Below are 19,287 nucleotides of genomic sequence, written 5' to 3' on the forward strand. Positions count from 1 at the left end.
TATTTTTTTATTGCCAGGATTTCCTCCACCTCACTCCATTCTTCTCAATGTGGCCAGATTAATCTTTCTAAACCTGGATTTTATGATTTCCATCCCCTACTCAAAATCCTGCATGGCCTCTCACTGTCTATCAGAAGGCGGCTGGCTTAGTCCTACTTTTCCAGACTTGTTTCACATTGTTCTCCTTTGTGCTGAGATAGAGCTGAGGGCAGAGCATAGTGGATAGAGACTGTGTTCTCAAAGTTTGGAAGAGGAGGGTTCAAATTCTTTCTCTGACCCATTCTGGCTGTGTAACCTGCAAAAAGTCACTTAACTTCTCAGTGTTTTAGGCAACTTTCTAAGAGTATAAATTGCAAAGCAAGTGCTGATTTACAATGGTCGAAGGAGTTTCCTTGTTGGGAGTCTCTTCCATACGCCCAATTGAATCAGACATCTAGACCCTGTTCCTCCACCCTCCTTTACAACACTATATGTTTCAGCTGAACTGGATGACTTATCCTCAAACTAGACTTTCCATTTCCAGTCTCTTTTTTTGGATAAGATGAGCTGATTCCCAGAATGCACTTGTTCCTCATCCCTCTCTTAGAATCCTTATATTCCCTGAAGCTCAGCTGAAGTCCCATCTTCTCTGATTTGTTAGATGTCTGGTGCTCTCTTCCTTCTCAACTTACCTTGTCCCTGCCTTTATGGAGTTTACATTCTTCTGGGCAGATACACCATATTTACAAGTCCAAAGATCACAGGGTTATAGACAGACAAGAGATTTCTCAGCACTTATTTAATGTAGTGCTTCATAAATGGTAGGTGCTTAACAATGATCACCTTGGTGACTTCTCAAGTTCTTCTGAATGCTTCATATTCCTCATTTCTGATGGTATCATAATAGTTTACTACATTCCTATGCGATATTGGCTGTTTGGCAGTTCCCCAGTCAATTGATACCCACTTGGTTTTTAGCTTTTTGCTACTGTGTTATTGATAATGTTATGCGATAGGACTTTGGAGAGAGATAGATTAGATCCCAACGATATCTATCTATGCTTCCCCCTGACCTGTCAGTCTATATGTTTAGACATTCTGTGGGAATAGAAATAGTGAACACAAATGGTTACAGCCTTGGATTTGAAGTTGGGAAGACCTGAGTTCAAATTCCACCTGAGACACAATAGCTATATGAGCTTACCCTCTTTGTTTTTTTATCTCTTTGGGGTCTCTTTATAGCACTTGCCATGATCTATCTATTGGCCCCCCTCCCTGCTAATAGCAGTATCACTGAGTCAAAAGAGGTGTGTAGTTTAATGATTTTGGTCCAATATCCACTTGTTTTCCAACATGGAAGGGCCAAGTCACAGTTCCACCAAACGTGAATTAATAACACCAGGAATTCCTAGTAAAATTTTCATGAAATTTGAGCAGCACGTGGGAATTTAAGGGAAAAGAAATAATTCATCTTCTGGGAACACATCAAATGCCAGGAACACCAACACCCTGGAGATGACTCCTTAATGAGATCACAGAGGGAGAAGCCAGCTTACCTTGAACACTCTCCTTTTTCCTTTGTACTTTCTCTTGTTTCTTTTTCAATCTGAAGCCAGCAATGATGGGAAAAAAGAGGATTGGATGGGAATGGGAGCCTCTCTTATTTTACTTGCTATTTTTTTCTGGTATTGTTGTCCTCCTCTTGAGCACCCCTCTTTAGGAGCTGGCTTATTACCCCTAGTGTTTCCTTATGTTGATTATCACCAATTTATCCCACATATATGTGCACACACACAGGCATATACATCTTGTTTGTACATAGCTGCTTGAAGGCTATTTCTCCCATTAGAATGTAAGCTCCTTGAGGGCAGAGATTGTATTTTGTCTTTCTTTGCACCCCTGGTTTTAGCACAGTAGCTGGCACATGACAAGTGCTTATAAACCCTTTTTGACTGACTCCCTGATGACTTAATAGGAGCCAAAGCTATGTATAATTAATACTTAGTCAAATAGGATAGGGCTAATCCATCTTTGCCTGGTACTACTCTAAAATAGTGTTGCCTGCATGTCAGCTCCAAGGGGAGGAATTAGATTAATTTTGCTCAGTCCCATAGACAAGATGAGGAACAATGAATAGAAGTTAGACTTGGATTTCAGTTCAATATTAGGCTAGACTCACTTGCCACACTTTGCTAGTTCCTTCCAGTCCTGGAGAAAGCTCCACCGCAATGTCCTGATCTCTTGGTATCCATTCTCTCACCTGGACTTCCAGTTCCCAAGAGAACCCAGTCATGTTAGAACCCTTCCCAACTCCCTTTCTCACCTACCATTTATGTGCCATCTTCCTTCATTAAAATGAAGGTCATTTGAGAGTAGAGACTATCTTATTTCTTTGTATTGGCTTCCTTGGTACTTAGCAAAATCCCTGTTATATTGTAAGTGTTTAATAAATGTGCTCTCTCCCTCTCTCTCTCCCTCTCTCTCCCTCTCTCTCTCTCTGTCTCTCTCTCTCTCTCCGTCTCTCTCTGTCTGTCCTGTCTGTCTGTCTGTCTGTCTGTCTGTCTGTCTGTCTGTCTCTCTCTCTCTCTCTCTCTCTCTCTCTCTCTCTCTCTCTCTCAGCTAGCTAAAGTTCTAATAATCCAAGTTATCCAAAAAGGAACCAGACTGGCCAGGAGGAGGTAGAGTAGTGGGTTTCTCATCAATGGAGGTCTTCAACTCAAAACTGAATGACTACTTATTTGGGCTAGCATAGAAGGGATTCCTTTTAAGGTATGAATTGACCTAGATGGTCTCTAATGTCCTTTCTCATCCTGAGGTTTTGTCTTTTCAAGTACTAATGAAGCATTTGTGTATATATAAATATATATGTACGTACATATATATTTTAAAATCAGTTTTAGAGATTATTTCAGATCTTGAGTATATAATGTTCTCAGTCAAAGATGGAAACCTTGGTCCATACTCTTCTCATAGTAATTACCATGGTGAACCTCTTCCCAGTTTTTTAGGTTCGTATGGTTTTTCTTCTGAAGCTTCAACTAATGTCCTAGAAGAAGCCAATTATAGAGGAAATATATGGTGTTGACAAGGTTAGGACAGAGTAAATCTTGAACTTGACTTCATACTATCTTAATCTGGAGAAGACAATAGTAATGGCTATAAGAGAATGATCCAGAATGGAATCCTGGGACTTTATGGCTTTTCTTATGGAATGGATTCTTGGATTCTTCTAGAAAGTCCATTCAAGGTTTAGAGTAAAACCAAGGAACCTGGGAACTCTGGATAGTCTACCTACAATGGAAACAACTTGAGAAGAAGGATGAGCACAGGAGTAGGGGAAGGGTTAAATTGAACCAAATCAAGTAACTTTAGGAGGGATGCGATATTTTTCAAATTTCTTTAGCTTCTCAACTTCATAGAAGAATTGTATGGTCTAATGATCTTCTTTATGAGAATATGCTAATTTTTGCTTTATGACAGTACTGGAAGCAAGGTCATTGATGGTTAAACCAATATATCTTTAATCCTGATCCTTAGCTCTTGATTTCAAATTTCATGTAGATTTTCTAAAATTTTACGAACAGACTCACACTGGTAAAATAATTCCTTCCTCTTCAGTTTCTCATTTTGGGGAAAAGTGCAATTAAACAGATCTTTTAAAAAGCCCCATTATAGTATGTACCAGAAATGGATAGTCTCAGGAGGTACTGGGGTCTCCGTCATTAGAGGCTGTAGATAAAGGTCTGAGGGAGACAGCCTTTTGGTGTGATGTGGAGTCTTTTTCAGATTCTGGTTGGACTAGAAGAACATTTTGGTCCTTTCAAACTCTGACATCCTCTAGTTCCTAATGTCCAAGGTGAGCCCTGAACATTTTATTGGCAAGTCTATGAGTAATGACAATGTCCTCATCTCAGTCAATGGATCCATTTTGGGAGGAGCCTTAAAATTAGGTGATAGTTATTTGGTGGTGGGGAGGGGCGGGGAGGTGGTAGAAGTGTTTTTCTATCAGGATGCTGTAAGATTCAAAGAATTCGATGAAGGAGATGACATAACCGGAGAGGAAATTATGATGGCACCATTTCCCAAAACCATTTAGCATTTAGCAAGTGCCAGAAAGCTCTTGTCATGCTGTTAAAACAGCTGGATCCTGAAAAGGGAGAACTGAGTGGAAACTTGGCTTGGAGGAAATCCTCTGTGGATCATGGTTTCCTGCAGATAGGATTTACTTTTTACTTGTTCAGGACAAGTCTGCAATAGGCAATGTTTAGAACACCAAGTCAAGATAAAATACCTGCCCAGTAGGGCTAACCTCTCTCCCACAGATTTAACAATAGTTATCCCAATGACACTATTTCCTGTCTCGAGATTTAGTTGTTCCAGAACTACAAAGTGAAAACATTTTTTAAAAAATTAGAAATGAATCTCTTTTAGAGAATTCTTCCTAGAGCTCTTGCTATCAGATATTATTTATTTATCAGAGGCAAGTGTGCATAAATGATTTCCAGTGAAGAAATGCCACTTATCTGTGACAGATTGGGGATAAAATGTTTGTACTTGTTTAATGCCTTTCTGTATCCTCTGTCTTACCTTTTGGAAGTAGATGATGTAGATTATTTGGAGACGTAGGTAGAAATACATCTTTAAGGCATTGCTTTTTCTTAATAAATATGATTCTGCTGAGGGAGCTACAATGGGAAAAAGTCTTAGACTTAACATCAGGAAATCCTGGGTTTGAATCCTGCCTCTGATAGTAATCTACGCGGCCACCAGCAAACCACTTTATATCTGAGTCTCATCTGTAAGTTAGTGATAAAAACATTTTTAGTCCTAAACTAACAGGATTGTTTCAAGGTTGAAATGAGATAATACACACTAAATAGAATCTTAAGAGGGCAAATGGTTTCATTTAAACTCCATGATAAAGATATTATTGATTCTAGAGGTGAAATGTGATGTAAAAGTCATTTGTTATGATCGTATGACTTAGCACTTTCTATGCAGAGTTTCATCTTAGATAAAGACGATGTTGTTGCACTCTGCTCCCTGGAAAGTTTTTCACAGCAAATATATATTCTCAGTGGGAGGGGATAAGAAGACAATTTTATTGTCCAAACACTTCTGTTCATTTCCATCATGGCAGTCTGATTTGACTTTTTTTAGTCGTTATTGAAAATAAGAAAACAAATAAAGATAGTCTGCCTTGGTATAAGGTGATCTTTCTCTGAGGACTTGAGTGACTACAAAGCCGTATTTCCCAAGAAATATGAGGACATGGCCTGAATTTAGCTTTCATACAATCAATTTTATCTTTCTTTTCTTCCAGATTTATTGATGAAGATTTTCTATCACAGCTAAAGTATGAAAGTAAATAACAAAATCCAAATGAGATTCTAGGAAATGAAATATTAAAAAAAATAACCCCCCCAACCTGGTTCCTTATATGAATTCCTGCCCCCCTCCCACCCCCAACCAAGTATGCTGATCAGAGAACAGCTCAATAAAAATGTGATTGAAAGTAAACAGACTTTCCAGAGGAAGGAATTCTACCAGACACAGCAATACCATCTTTGCTTGAGATCTTAAGTGATATCAGAGAGCCAGACCCTTTACTGTTTTTACAGAAGCCAATGATTAATTGAATGGTTTTCCAATTGCTGGAAGTGACACATGGGTTTAATCAGTCTGAAGATGGAGGAAAGGGGCAGAGATAAGAGGCAGATGTTTGCTGGAACTTTTTCGCTGGGTCCGGTGTTTTCATTAGGGAAATTGATTCTGTTTTCATTTTTTCCTTGCTTCCTCCCATCCCATCATCTTACTCTACCCCTAATCAGTTGGCTCCACATTCTGTGAGGCTTCAGAGATCTGTTCAAAATGAATGAATGAGTCTCTTTGCCTTTGGATTAATCGATCCTTCTTTGGGCTCCATCCATCAATAGCCCTGTGATTCAAGGCTGAAAAATGCATTTCTGAATGGACTTGGATCTGAACCCCACTGAGCCCCAAACCTTTCTTTCCCTGTGCCCCCTGCCCCTCTCCAAAAAAGATTTCTAAGCACCAGGGGACAATTTCCGTACCTAACTACCAATCACGGGTTATGGTTCCATGATCTATAGATTTTCCTCGTGGAACATTTTAGAAATGGCTCAGAGTTAGAGGTGACTTGAGAAGGCAGTTCATATGACTAGCACCCATATAAGAAGCCCCCTCTTTAATACCCCATACAAGTAATCAGTAACCTTTCCTACAAGAAAATTATATATATAATCCCATGAGGTGAAAAAATCTTATTTCCTGGGCAGTTCACTCTCACTACCTGATGATTTCCCCCTTTCCAATAGAACCCTTTGTTTTATGATAAGCAAGTAAAATGAAGCAAACCAATCACTATAATGGTCAGATCTGAAAACATAGGCTTTATTCTGCACCTACAGTTCACTACCTCTCTGGGGAGGTCATTGGCTTGCTCAGCATACTGGTCTTTCTATTTTTTTTTTAAACCCTTACCTTCCATCTTAGAATCAATACTGTGTATTGGTTCCAAGGCAGAAGAGTGGTAAGGGCTAGGCAATGGGGGTCAAGTGACTTGCCCAGGGTCACACAGCTGGGAAGTGTCTGAGGCCACATTTGAACCCAGGACCTCCTTTCTCTCGGCTTGGTTCTCAATCCATAGAGCCACCCAGCTGCTCCAAGCATACCGAAGTCTTCAGTCTTTCCCAACATCAGAGTCTTCCAATGAGTCCTGTCTTATTATATGACCAAAGAATTTAAGCTTCAGTTTTAAGATTTGACCTTTCAGTGGATACTTTGAATGTATTTCTTTAAGTGATTTGAGCTTCTTGCCTTCCAAGGGAGTCTCAAAATCTTCAGCACCACAATTAGAAAGGGTCCATTCTGTGGTGCTCAGTTTTGCTTATAATCCAACTCTCAAAGCCAAACATTACTAATGGAAAAACCATGGCTTAGACTATGCAGACGTTTGTTGGCAAGGTGGTGTCTCTGCTTTTTAGTATGCTCTACGGGTTTGCCAAAGCTTTCCTTTCAAGGTCCAAGTGTCTTCTAATTTCATAGTTGCATGTTCCATCTGTGGTGATTATTTCTCCCGGCAACCTTAATTCTGGCTTTCCAGTCTTCTTGCCTAGCATTTTGCATGATGTACTAAATAATTAAGATGAACTATCCAGCCTTGTTTTACTCCTTTTTCAATCCTAAACCAATCAGTTGTTCAATGTTCAGTTTTAACTGTTGCTTCCTGGCTTGTTTATAGTTTCCTTGGGAATCAAGTAAGGTGATCTGGTGCTCCCATCTCTTTGAGGACTTGCCACATTATGTCGTGATTCACACAGTCAAAGGCTTTAGTGTAGTCACTGAAAGAGCAATAGATGTTTTCCTGGAACTCTCTTGCTTTCTCCATAATCCAGTGAATAATGGCATACAGTAAGTGCTTAATAAATACATTGTTTATCAGCTAGGTAGAGCAGTGGATAGAGCACGAGGTTTATCAGAATGACTCCTCTTCCTGAGTAGTGTGACCCTGGGGAAATCACTTAGCGCTGTTTGCCTCAGTTTCCTCATTTGTAAAATGAATTGGAGAAGGAAATGGCAAACCACTCTGGTATCTTTGCCAAGAAAACTACATATGGGGTCATGAAGAGTTGGACATGATTGAATAATGACCTTAGAGATCATGTTGTTCAATCCCCCAATATTATAAATGAAGAAACTAAGGTCCATCACGTCACTTATCTTTGTACCTATTGCTTTCCTCAATAGGATATAAGCTCCTGGAGAGTAGATATTGTTACCTTTGTTGTCTTTGTGCCTCTGTCACCTCACACAGTACCTGCCAATATAGCACATGCTTAAGGAATGTGTTTTCAGTGGAATGAAATGTGATCAATCTCTAGACCCATTTTTAAAGGTCTTGCACTACTTTTATTCCCAGATGTGTGACTTGCTGGCCTTTTACCCTGCTATGGAAGTAACTTTTTCCAGCTTGAGAAGCTAAAGAATCTGCTGGAAGGAAAAAGCAAGTGGGGGAAGGAGGCTGGGTAGGTGGGTAGGAGGTCTGGGGGGGGAGGTTTCTATTTGGTATAAGGAAACTTTTCTAGATTATATGTTTAAAGACATACGTCTCATTTGGGGTCTACTAACCGAGAGGGGGAAAATTATTTATGGAACATTCAGAGTGAGGAATGGGTTTCTGGTTAGCAAAATGGCAGTCTTCTTTTCTTGTCTTAATAACAGAGTAGATGAATTTCTAGACATGTGACACTCTTGGAAAACTCCAGTCTTATGTTTCAGTGAAACATAAAGGTCATGCAATATGTATGATGGCAGGAGTCAGAATACTCTTGGAGACAACCTGGAATCAGGAGACGTAGGCTTGGATCCTGGCTCTTGCCTCCTGGGACCTTGGTCAAGTTTCATCATTTGTAAAATGGGGGTCAGAATACCAGCCCTACTCATTTCACTGGGTTGCTGTGAGGAAAGTGGTTTATAGGGGGTGAAAGCTTAAAACACCAAGTTTGACCAACTTTACTAATGACTATGATCTGATCTGCCACTAATTGAAGATTCTTTCCAAACCATCCCCAGTTTCTAGAACATTCTAGATCAGCTCCCTCTCAGAACCACAGCTCATGAGACTTTACCCAAATCTGTGTTCCTTTAACCAAATTTGACTACAGGACAAAGCAAATGACATTTAATTAAATAGCTTGGCTAAAAATATGACAAGGAAAATTATTCCCATATGCACAAGGGTACATAGTCAATCAATTAAAAAGCATTTTTTAAATTAAAAAATTCTTTTTTGGTTTTAGTCAGTCAAAATCTGCCTTTTCATCCTCTCACTCCAATTTGAGAATGCAAGAAAAACAGCACCCATTTCAAAATGTGTTGTTGTTGTTGTTCAGTTGTGTCTGACTTTTCATGATCCTGTGGACCATTATCATGCTAATAATGTTCATACAATTTTATTTTTCTTAAAAAAAAACCCAACAACAACCACCTTATCTTCCATATTAGAATAAATACTGTGTATTGGTTCCAAGGCAGAAGAGGGGTAAGCACTAGGCAATGGAGGTTAAGTGACTTGCCCAGGGTCACACAGCTAGGAAGGATCCAAGGTCAGTTTTTGTAAGGAAATGGATAGCATGCTTCATTGTTAGTCCTCTGGAATTATGGCTAGTTATTATGCTGATAAGAGTTTAGTACAATATTAGCACACTTATACACTATAACTTGTTCAACTATTCTTCAGTCTATGGGCAGTCCTTCAGATTCCCATTCTTTGACACTTCAAAGAACACCTGTAAATATTTTTGTACCCACTTAAGAGATTGCTTTGCTGAGGACGAATCCCTCATTTTATCTTCCTTCCCCCTAATTCCCATTTCCTCCCATTTTGCTGTTGAGTGAAATGTATTTCAGGACTTAATTCATGAGTGTGTGTGTGTGTATGAGTGTTTTCTTCCTTCTTTTGACCATTTGAGATGAGAGTGAGGTACAAGCGTCACCTGAATAGAGTCTACTTGTGTACCTAGATTATGTGGGATAATATTCCCATACCTTCCCTTCTCTCCACTCCCCTCTTCTCTCCAGTATATTCTTCTTTCCTTCCCTTTCCATTCTTCTTCTAAAATCATCAAGGTATAACAGAAGCCCAGGCTGTGTCTCATTGAATTCTCTTTAAGAGTCCTGATGATATTAGGACTCAGAAGGGACACATGCATTACACCTCAATTCCAGTATTTGAATGTAAGCAGTTGCTCCTTGTTTAGCTCTTCCTAATTGTTCATTCACATTGGGCTTTTGTGTTTTTCTTTACCCCTTGTTTGCATTCCAAAGTTTCTCTATAGCTCTGTTCCTTCCATCAGGCATTCTTGGGAATCCTCCATTTCATTAAAAATCCATCCTCCTCCCACTTCCAACCTGAGCTTTAAACTTAATTATTCTTGGCCACAAGCCATTTGCCTTTGGGGATGCTGCATTATAAATTTCCTGCTTCTTTATAATGATGACTACTGAATTATGTTGCTCATTGGAATTTGGATTTTTTTTTCTGGATGCTTGAAATATTTTTTCTTTCACTAGGAAACCCTGGATTTTGGCTATGATGTTTCTTGGAGTTTTCCTTTTGTGATTTCTTTCAGGAAGTGTTCATTGGATTCTTTCTATGTTCACTTTGCCCTCTAGTTCTAATAGATTTGGGCAGCTTTAAGGTTCCTTAAAATATGTTTAGTTTATTATTTTGATCATGGTGTTTAGACAGTTTTAGGATTCTTCTTCTTTTTTTCTTTTAAATTTACCTTACATCTTAGAATCAGTACTCTGTATTGGTAAGGGCTAGGCAATGGAGATCAAGTGACTTGCTCAGTCACTCAGCTAGAAAATGTCTGAGGCCACATTAGAACCCAGAACCTATTGTCCCTGGGTCTGGATCTCAGTTCACTGAACCACTTAGCTACCCTCTTCCAATGATTCTTAAATTTTTTCCTCCTTAGTTTGGTTTCTAGGTCAGTTGTTTTTTGCTATGATATAATTGAAATTTTCTTCTGCATTTTCAGTCTTTAGACTTTGTTTTAATATTTCTTATTGCCTCATAGATGAGTGTGCACAAAGACACTTGTGGGTGAATGAGATTTAAGTGGAAGAGTTGATGCACAGAGACAGTCCCACTCTCTTGGCGTTGGAAGCCTGGGTCCAGTGGCACGAAAAGTCGTTACACCTGGAGACTTCCTCAGCTGCATTGGATGGCCGTGTTGTCTTTTGTGCTCCAACACGCCCTAAGCACTCCACAGTGCTTTGCTGCGTCGCCCTCTCAGTCGTTGAACCTTCTTGTTGGTTTCTTCTGCCTGTTCCACCAAAGCAGTCTTCACATGCTGGGTGAGCAAAGCCCTAGTTCACCAGGGGTCGACGACCCGATGGCTACCCTCACAAGGTTTAGCCTTGCCTGAGGTGTGGCCGCTGCCGCATGCTAGCAGCTACTGGGAGCCACAAGTGAGAGCTCGGTGTCAGGTGGGGGTCAGAGGCTGGAGAGCTCCTCCATACCAGAGATACTACTCCTCCCTGAGCACCCCAATGCACAAAGACAATCATCATCCTCGGTTACCGAGAGACTACTACTACTATTGCCTCATAGAATTATTTGCTTTTCTTTGGTCCATCCTAATTTGGGGAGAGTTTGTTGTTTGGACAGGGTTTGGAATATCTTGTGCCAGGATGTTAATTTCCTTTCCAATTCTTTTTGGTATAGCTTTCATTTCTTTCCCCATTTTTTCCTCTAGCACTCTCATTTGATTTATAAAAACATTTTTAGCTCTTTTTGATACTCTTGCTTCATCTCTTTCAAGAATTCTGGTTGATTCCTTCCCTTACCCTTTCCCTCCAAGCTGTGTTTTTAAGACTTTGCTTGTAGATATTTTACAGTATTCTTCTAGTCTGGATTTGTGTCTTGAGCTGTGCTACCACTATAATTTATGACAGAATTCTTTTTTTGGTCTATTAATTCTTCCAACCTACCTCTTGACTTCCTTCTGCTCTCAGTATAGGGTCTGCCATATAGTGAGCACTTAATAAATGTTTGTTGACTAGATTTGATTTCTAGCCAGGACATCCTTCCTTGGCATGGTCAAGATTGCAGCCAAAGGGAAACCTCTTAGAGCAGGATGCCCATCACTATGTAAAGTATCATTATTTTTTGTGACATGGGCAGAAGTCATTATTTTTTATGGGTTTTTATTCCCAGTTCTACGAACTAAATAAAACCAAATGAAAAACAAGCATGCAAACAAATAACGAATGACCTTCTGTGCTTGTAGAGCCTCTGTACACAGAGTGGGGATAGGGAGCCCCTGTATATACCCTTTGAGCCAAGATATTCAGTACCTTTTCCCAAACAGTGGGGTTCCCAGTGTCCTATGGGAAAAAAGCGTTGGCACCCACCTGGACACATTTATTAAAAGAATAAAAGGACATACAATGAGAAAGGATCTAATGTAGGTGTGTATGGAAGGGCTAAGTGAGTTTGAGAGATTCCCATTTTCGGTTTTGTAATAGGAAGATAGCATAACCATGGCATCATATTTTCACTAATTGCACAATTATATTTTCAGAATTAGAGAATCAAACATTATCAAGTGAAAGTAAATTAGGAAAAGAGAAGTTGTATTCAGAGAAATTTGGCCTCAGCTTAAGATGGGTCTGGCAAAATTCTTGACTGTTCCATCTTTCATATTGCCTCAAAATGAAACTTGTCCAAGGTAGAACTCAAGAGTCTCTTTTCTGGGGGTGGCTAGATAGCAGAGGGGAGAGAGCACCGGCCCTGGACTCAAATCTGGCCTCAGACACTGTGTGGGCAAGTCTTGCCCCCTTGCCTAGCCCTTACAGCTCTTCTGCTTTGCTACATACAGATCTTGTCTAGATTCTAAGACAGAAAGTAAGGGTTAACAAAAACAGAAGAGTCTCTCTTCTGATTGTGACTTGGCTTATACCATTGTGCTCAGTTTGTCTAACATGGAGCCCATTAATCACCAAGCATGTGGACAGCCTCTTTGATTGGTTGTCTGCCTCTTTCAAAAGACTCCCTGAGTTCACCTAATTAGCAATGCTCTTCTCAGCAGTGACTTCTGAGAAATGGGCTTGGGGGTGTTTGCTTCTGTTTTATGTTACTTGTCCTCAATCTAAGGTGCTGGAAGTGATCTTTGCTGGACCAGGAATTGGAGTTGTGGTGACTTTGGAAGGAGCATAGCAAGAGAGTTGGTACGGCAACCCATCATCTTAGTATGGGAAATATGAGAAGGCAGAGTGCTTGGTACTCTAGCACAAGGTGGGGTTTGGGCTTGGAAATGGAACTATACTCTATGGTAGAGCTGGTGAACCTTTTCCAATTTCAAATGCCCAGAGGGCAAATTGAAGGGGCTTGTGAGTCCCTCCCCCCTCCACCCACCCCCCAATGAGAGAGCTGAGGGAGGAAGCACTTGCTTTGGGCTGCAGGACAGAGGGGTGAAGCATGCAAAAAATATCCTCAGGCACTGGGAAGAAGTGGAAGGGAGCAGCTCCCTGAGTGCCGGCTCTGCAGTTGTGCCATGTCTTCACCAAAGCTGCTCTATGGAAACTCCTAAACCAAGCTAGGAACTGAATCCACTTTCACTGTCTGGACTGAGGTGGACTGAGAGGGAGGAAGATTTTGGCTCCTTGTATTATTATGTGTTAAGGGGAATGTGTTTATATATTTGTGATGATTCCTTTAGAAGCAAATATATACCTTTGTAAAAGCTCCGCTTTCTTACAGAATAATAAGGAACGAGTATTTTTAAGATGGATTTTTATTAATTTGTTTTGTTTTTACCATGCCTAGATTTCCCCTATTAAATCATCCCCTTGCCCTTTATAAGAATTTATTTGAAAGAAAAAAGAAACCGAATGAACAAAACCAATAAACACATCAAAAATAAAATCTACTGCTATATGTGATATTCAACACTCATAGACCTCTTCTCTTCCCACTTCTACAAAGGAGGGGTGAGGAAGTGTTTCCTCAAGGGTAAAGCTAGTGTCATAGTAGAGTATCATCCTTTTTACAGCCTTTTTAATATTCTTTTATCCCATTTCCCTTGTTGATTTAATCTATTCCCATGAGTTCAATTACTATGTCTAAGGCAATGACTCACAAGTCTTTCTCTTGAACTCCACTCTCACAAACTCAATTTACTATTGGTCTGCTAGTTAAATGATTAATTGAATATTCTGACAGCATCTTAAACTCAATCTGAGCAAACTGGTACTGTTTATTTTCCTTCTGAACCTGGACCTCTTCCCAAATTTTCTATTTCTATCAAGGGTATCATCCTCCTCCCAGGCATTCATGTTTATAATCTTTGACTTTTTAATCTTTCTCATTTCATATATCAACCAGTTGCTAAGCCTTGTTGATTCCACTTTCACAACATCTGTGGTGTCTGTTTCCTTTTCTTACCACTCTAGTTTAGCACTCATCTCCTCTTGCCTGGACCATTACCACGGACCCTTAGTGAGACGCTAGAAACATACAGCTCTCAGTCTTTCTCATAAGTTTATCCTTTGCATATTTGCTGAATGATTTTCCCAAGTAGAAAGTCTGATCATGTCACTCCTTGGTTTAAAAAACCAAACCAAACCAAACCTTCCATAGCTCTCTGTTGCTTTTAGGACAAAACATAGATTCATCAGCTTTTCATTTAAGGTCCTTTATAAATCTTAGCTCACAAATGCCTTTTAAACATATTTCCCATTCCTGCCTTTCCAGTATCTTTTCTAGTCAAACCGACTTTCTAGCTGTCTCAGGACTTGACATTTGATCTCTTGGTAACCCATCTCTGGATACTCTATTGTCCTCTAAATGTATTACACACAACGGAAGACAATATTCTAGATGTAGTCTTACTAGGGCAAAATATAGCAAAATTTGTCATCTCTCACATTCTGAATAGTGTTCCTTTTTCAAGAAAGTCTAAATTTCTTTTAGCACTTCTCGCTTCTAGGTTGTGATGATGAGTTTTTATTTTGCCAAGATTCTACCTAAAATCTTTTCAAATTGCTTTCAAATCATACCTCCCCCAGCCTGTATTTGTGGAGTTGATTTTTTGAATCCAAGTGAAATAGTTTACATTTATTTCTCAGAAATTATATAAATAAACCATTTGGAATTGTCTCCATGATTTAGCATGTTAATTATCCCTCAGACTTTGTGGTATCTGAAAACTTGATAAGCATGTTATTTAGAGAGCTGGGTGGCCTAGAGGATACAGTGAAAGAGCTGGAGTCAGGAAGATGGGAGTTCATATCCTGCCTCAAACACTTTTTTAGCTATGTGACCCTGGACGATTCATTTAACCTCTGTATGCTTCAGTTTCCTCATTTATAAAATGGGGAGAATAATGACATCTACCTCCTAGGATTCTTGCAAGGTTAAAGTGAAATAATATTTCTTTCTTTTTTTTTTAAACCCTTACCTTCTGTCTTGAAGTCAATACTGTGTATTGGCTCCAAGGCAGAAGAGTGGTAAGGGCTAGGCAATGGAGGTCAAGTGTCTGAGGCCAGATTTGAACCTAGGACCTCCCATCTCTAGGCCTGGCTCTCCATCCACTGAGCTACCCAGCTGCCCCCTGAAATAATATTTCTAAGATGCGTTGTAAACTTTAAAGCACTATATGTATATTCAATTAGGAGGATGTAACAGTATATGGCCAAGAATAGATTTCTGGAGCATTTCAAGCTGACATTGAATCATTTATGATTACTTCTTGAGTTAAGCCTTTTAACCATTTACAAGTTCATCTACCTGAATCATTATCAGTTCATACTACTCTAAATTTTTTATAAGAATTTCATAAGAAGCTTTTTGAAATGTGGTTGCTAAAAATCTACCGTCTAACTGGCAACTGAGGAATATAGAGTAGAAGTTTTAGTACTTTATCTTTTCTGCTCTCTCCTTTCTGCTAAAGACTCTGAACTTCTTTCTTCCCAGGACTTTTTTTTATCTCTTGAAAGGAAGATGGTTTAAGGTGGAATCTTTTCTTCATCTCCCACCCTCTTATTTCTAGGAATTTAATCAGCCACACCCTATTACAACCACAACTATTTTTTTTTAATCCCAGGGCAATATGATGGCCCAAAGGTCTCTCAAGTTCTCTTCTTTACTGTTTTATGGAGTTCTTATCAGAAGAAGTTAGTAATAAAATAGCAAGAGTTCAAAGCCCCCAGTTAGGGAAATTCCTAACATTCAGGAGAGATTTTACTCTCAATCCTGCTATTATGGGATGTTTAAGGGGAAGAGACAAGAGGTAAACATCTAAATATTTTAAGTTTATTGATGGGGAAATGGAATAGGAATGAGGGTAACAAAGGAGAAGGGAAATTTCTTAATCTTATCCCCCAAACTAATTCCCCTTAATACTATCTTATTGGCTAATTCCCTAAGCTAAAAAAGTTAAGTTCCCCTCAAACAGAACCTCACAAACTGAGTCCAGATATGGGCCAAGATCCCCGAGGCAAAGTCCAAATTAGGTCCAGTAGAAATTGATGGTCCTTTCCTTGGTCCTCAATGTAGCTGCCAGCAGCCTGTACAAGCAGTCTCTCTCCTCAAGTTGGTATCTCACAAGGGCCAGATAACTTGTAGATAGGTGGAAATCACCGCCACCTCCAAAAGCTTCCCCAAGAAATGTTTTCAGTTGGGAACCCCCCCCCCCTTGGAATCTTGACCCAGGCTCCCACCATGTGGTTCTGAGTCACATGCTCCTGTCAATCAAAATACAGTCTTTTCTCTGCTTATTACAACCCTAATTAAAATTTTATTCTCTCTAGCTAACTTTCAATTTGAAGCAAGACCAAGATTCAGAAAATGTTAAATTGACAAAAGTGAGTAGAATATATCATGATATCTGTTATGGATAGACATAGGGGAAGGGGATTTGGGAAAAGAATAGATCTTTTTTTTTTTTTTAAATCTCCATCTTTGGAGTTGTGGTTCAGTCATGTCCAACTCTTTGTGATCCCATGAACCCTAGAACTCCAGGCCCTTCTGTCTTCCATTATCTTCTAAGGTGTGTTTAAGCTTATTGCTTCCATGAGACTATCTACCCATCTCATCTTCTGCCATCTCCTTTTCCCTTTGCCTTCAATCTTGTAATGGGAAAAGGATAGAGATAGGATAAGATTTAAGAGAAGTGGACGGCTGTTTCTGCCTCAACCTCAGAGCTGGTGATCTCCTTCCAGAACAGGTCCAGCCCTGAGCTCCCGTGGTCTGGTTCCTTGGGAACATGATGCACAGTCTGTTCCTCAAAAACTGTTCCAGTGACATCTTCCTAGAGAAGTATTGGAAGAGTGTCGGGAGCCAGTCTGTCTGTGACTATTTCTTTGAAGCCCAGGAGAAAGCTGCTGATGTGGAGAATGTTCCACCTGTCATCTCCACACCTCCACTACGTCATCAGCATCTATAGAGACAAACTCTTCTTTGTGTCCGTCATACAGATGGAAGTGCCACCACTCTGTCACTGAATTTCTGCGTCGAGTCACAGACACTTTTCAGGACCACTTTGGGGAGTGTTCAGAGGCTGCACTTTAGGATAATGTGGTCATAGTAGGGAACAGGAGTAGGAAACATAGATAAGATATCAATTATCTCCAGTGAGAGGAAGTGATGTTGTTTCACTTTCTCTAACCGGAGGTTGGAATACCCAGAGATCCTCACTGGGTATTCAGGGGAATCCCTAAGTGGAAAGTACTCTATCCACTCTGGATTTGGGTCTCCCCATTATATCTTTTTTAAAAAACATCTTTCCTAACATCAGGATCTTTTGCAACGAGTCTTGCCTTCCCATTACATGGCCAAAAATAGTTAAGCTTTGGCTTCAGTGTTTGACCTGTCAGTCAATAGTATGAATTAATTTCTTTAAGTATTTTATTGACTGGTTTGATCTCCTTGATGTCTAAGGGACTCTCAAAAATCTTTTCCAGTACGACAATTTGAACCATCCTTGGCAGCTTCATCAGGAGTCTTCTGTCTGCAGTGCTCAGTGCCCTGATAACTGACCTCAATTTCTTCTCCCTCAGATGTAGCTCCATCCTCCTTTCAGGATCTTCTGTCAGTTGTTGCCATGTGTTGCTGATGCTTTGGGTTGATGATGCCGTACTGTGTCCCTCCTTGCAGTCTGCTCTCCAAAAGGCTATATGAATCTCCTTTAAAATACCCCATCATGGCTCAAGTCCTCTTATGGTTCAACGATGGTAATGGTTCCAAGTGATTTCAGAGTTACTATTTATTCCCTATGAATTGGCCAATCCAAGAATATCAGTCATTTTTCAAACCCCTCTTACATTCCTCCTTGGGCTTTCAAAATTTTCCATCCCTTGCAAAATGGACTGTGTGCAAAATTGTCATCTGCAATTACAAAGTAGGTCATTAAAAATTCAGCACTTAATAATATAGATATGATTAAATCAGAGGTCCAGATAATTACTATAGAATTCCAATCATAGGACCTATATAGCAACAATATATGTGAATGGCATAGTACAATAAAAAGCATCACAGATTGAGGGGCTGCTTTAGGGACTATGGGTCTAACTTTCACTTAGGATAAATGACCCATCTTAGCAGTATGTGCAAATCCATATAACATTAATTTATTTAAAAAGACCCCAATTATGAAAAAAAGCCAGATTATGTATATATTTATTTTTGAATTTTTTAAGGACTTGTCTGACTTGTCTTCACTGTCTTCATGACCCTGCTAGAGGTTATCCTGGAAAAGATCCTGGAGTGGTTTGCCATTTCCTTCTGCAGTTCATTTTACAGATGAAGAAACTGAGGCAAATGGCTTTAAGTAACTTGGCCAGGGTCAGTTAGTAAGTGTATGAAGCCAAATTTGAACTCAGGTCTTTCTAATTGCAGGCCAGACCCTCTATCTACTGTGCCACCCAGCTGTCCAGTGTGTATCTAACAACAAAATGAAACATTAACCATGTACCATATATGGCTGATAAACACATATAAGATGGGAAAGCAATAAAACAGCAGTATTTTAAATATGCAACAATTATGGATCAATCAACGTAAGTAATTATAGGCTTGGTGCACATTGAATGTGTAAATGTTAGCATTGCCATCTGGCACTATGTGTAATCATTCCACCAGTTTCAGTTGCACAAGTTCAATTGGTCATTAGCTGGATAGTTCTTGCTCCCTTGAAATTTACTGTCCTATTTTAATGCTAATTTCTGGGAGGTATAGGCTGGGTAGTAGCAGTGTGACTAAACTTTGTGGGGGCACACCTGTACCTTAGAAGTCTGCAGGGCTAAAGTCTAAGGAAGAAAAGGTCTCACCTCTGGGACTTGGTCTTCCTTTATTACTTTGACTAGTTGTTGGGTCATCTGGTATGCAAAGTCTTCATTTCAAGTGTCTTCTTCTGAGCCACTGTCTGGGTCAGGGAGTCTTTGTATGCTTGGCTGGCAATCTCTTATTGTTTAGGGTCTACTGAGACAGTTGTCCATTGGGTACAACCTGCTCTTTGGAGAATCCAACTAGGTCCCCTATTGGTAATAACTGACCATGGTGGATTCTCTTTTTAGGGACCCCTCAGTTTCTGGGGCCATTTTGTAAATAGACAAGTTATCTAGACTCTGAACAACTAGACATGGAGTAGGTTTTTGCTGAGCTACTAATGTATGTGATCCACAAACACCAAGATTTCTCTGTCAAACTTTGTTAGCTCATCTTAACAATAAATTTGGACATCGTGCCATTATTTGCTTCTTTCAGGATTTTTC

This window comes from Monodelphis domestica, chromosome 1, assembly GCF_027887165.1.
Source record: "Monodelphis domestica isolate mMonDom1 chromosome 1, mMonDom1.pri, whole genome shotgun sequence".
NCBI classification, from domain to species: Eukaryota; Metazoa; Chordata; class Mammalia; order Didelphimorphia; family Didelphidae; genus Monodelphis; species Monodelphis domestica.